Below are 2,529 nucleotides of genomic sequence, written 5' to 3'. Positions count from 1 at the left end.
CACTTTTGTTGAGCTTTGTTGAACTAGCCATGATATTTCTACTTTCTACCTTTTTTACAAGGTCACTTTGGTTTGTGGAAATAAATGGTAATGAGGAGGACATGTTTTACTATTTTTGTCCATCACAATGAGATGCATTTAGAACATTGAAAGGAAAACTGACAGCATGGGACATACCAGCATGATTCTGGAAATATTATTTTGTGAGCTTAATGGATAAACACTGACAACTTTTTACTTTCTTTTAATTAGCCCGCAGTTAGAAGGAGGTGACAGTCAATGAAGTTTGGGTGCACTGGAGGCACATTATGCATGTTTTTGTTCCCTAAAAAATTTATAGGAAAACTCAAGATCAGTAGAAATTAGACATAGGGATATATTTTCTCCAAGATTACCTCCAACAATCAGAACTGGTCATCCTACATAAACAAATTACCTTCGGTTTGTCTCTTGAAATTCGTTGCTAAAGAATAGCTGTATGCTTTGGAATCATCAGGAGGAAATTATACAGGCACAAATAGCAACTTCAAATTGGTTAACTGACGTGTGTGTGTGTGTGAGAGAGAGAGCATACAGCAATGTCTGCGACTTTGGCTGACATTGTTAATAAGATACTTCAAATCACCCCAAATGCAGATGAAAGGTACGTGCTAGGAGGACAACAGTCTTGCAACATCAGAAAACAGCGCTGGCATGCGCTGCAGGTGCTGGACCCAAATGGACATGCCTTCCATCACGGGTGTGCAACTGGCCAAAGAATTTACAATGTTCAAATTCCAAATTAGTTATGGTTATTAGAGTTATTTGTGATAGTAATTAAAACGTCATAATGTATTTCTGATAAATGAAACAATGCAGTAATGTTAATAAAAAAAAAAAAAATAAATACGAGGACACCCCATATAATATTTAGATATTTCTTATCAAGTTATGGACAGGTCAGGAAATCACTATTATACTGGTTAACAAAGATCTTGTCCCAAGCAAACAAATGTTTCTTATTTATTGTTGCATGCAGAAACCAAATATTTCAGAACAGTCTCAACAGCAAATAATCTGTCACTCAGGTGGATTAAGGTATCCTTAGCCCTTGTAGTCATACAATGACTGGTGTGGTACTTCTGTGGTCACTAGATGCTGTTGTCGTGTCAACCTCCACACCACTGTCCTCTAAATCTGTGGTGACAAACTAAAAACAAACAAAACAAACACACACACACAATGCATTTAGAAAATGTTGGGGGTTAGCCTATTGCCAAACCATGAAATCTAAATGCTACAAATTACTTATTATTATTAATAATATGCAATATAAACATACTGCTTACATTATTTTTAAATAACTTACCGTAAATGTGTCATTGTCTAATGTACACTGCCTTTGATGTAAATGTATTGTCAATCATGAAGCCATTTAGTTTCTGGCCCTCGTGCAACTTTGGTGAAACCAGTTTGTTTCCTCATGCCATCAAAAGTTCAATACTGAAATCACAAAAATTGAATTTAGTTTCAAAACCAGTCTATAGCAATTCACCCAATCAAATATTTAGAGAACAGTTACTCAAGAGAGCTTGGTCTCAATCTATAATGAATTACATTTTCTGTAATAAAAGAAAGATAACAAACTTTAATAGTACAAGTGACTAAGTTAGAATGAGCACTGAGACAGATTTTGAAATGTTAGACTGTAAGTCTGTAGCTTTCCATGTGCAGCAGCTTGTTTATGATTGTGTATACAAAATGAATCTATATTTTATTTTACTTATTAAGACCTACATAGGGAAGAGTCCAAAAGTTCCATGTAATTCGACTCGAGTGTAGTGACACATTAATGTGGAGCAACTATAGCCATTAAAACGATAAAGTAATTTTATTTATTGTTCTTTAAGAAAGCTTCCAAAACAAAGTTTCTTATAAATGTGCTTTATGAGAACTCACTTACTTAGTTTGGCATTACTAGAACGTTTAAAACGTGTAATTTGCAGACGGTCCCTTACAAAGACGAATATTTATTAAATATCCCAATCTAAACCCGACTCTATCAGAAGCTAAATGAAGAGGTGAATGATGTAGTGAACTTACCTGTCCCCTGACTCTGGAGCCTCTGCTCTCTGTGGTTGAGGACTGCTGCACCTTTACAATGGCCAGCAGTACATCTTAGCTTGTACATTGAACCACTGTACTCTGTAAGAGTGACTCCTGCTGTGGCAAGAAGCGTTCTATCCTACTTCAGTCAACTGTGTCTGCTGAACGCTGGACCAGGCCAGAAGCACTTAAACTTGGTAGTCTTACCCTGGCTGTGGTGGGTTAGTGTATTTGTTTGTTTTTTCTATTTATTATACATTTTTCTCCCTTTTTTCTCCCGATTAAGCGTAATCAATTTTTTGTCTTCCGCTATCTACTAACCAGGGTCTGTGCATAGCGTTTGAAGACCCCACCCACTTAGTCCGGTCATTTTCCCAACCCAGCAGAAACAGTGGCCAATTTCTGTCTGCTGCCGGCACTGCCAATTGTGCCTGCTAGATGGCG

The 2,529-nt window shown here is 36.9% G+C and overlaps 1 long non-coding RNA gene across 2 annotated transcripts; it reads right to left on the bottom strand.

Moving 5' to 3' along the window:
• Positions 1–989: 989 nt before the first annotated feature.
• Positions 990–2,118, bottom strand: LOC134321829 (uncharacterized). Of its 2 annotated transcripts, XR_010013925.1 has the most exons (3): positions 2,083–2,118; positions 1,349–1,482; positions 990–1,189 (listed from the first exon to the last, which is right to left on the bottom strand). It is a non-coding gene; the product is annotated as an uncharacterized LOC134321829 (long non-coding RNA). The 2 variants fall into 2 exon arrangements; XR_010013924.1 differs by lacking the exon at positions 2,083–2,118 and having other exon boundaries at positions 1,349–1,737.
• Positions 2,119–2,529: the final 411 nt, after the last annotated feature.

The sequence above is a fragment of the Trichomycterus rosablanca genome, chromosome 10 (genome assembly GCF_030014385.1).
Source record: "Trichomycterus rosablanca isolate fTriRos1 chromosome 10, fTriRos1.hap1, whole genome shotgun sequence".
Classification (NCBI taxonomy): domain Eukaryota; kingdom Metazoa; phylum Chordata; class Actinopteri; order Siluriformes; family Trichomycteridae; genus Trichomycterus; species Trichomycterus rosablanca.
The sequence above is the reverse complement of the archived record's forward strand: the minus strand, read 5'-3'. Positions and strand labels throughout refer to the sequence as shown.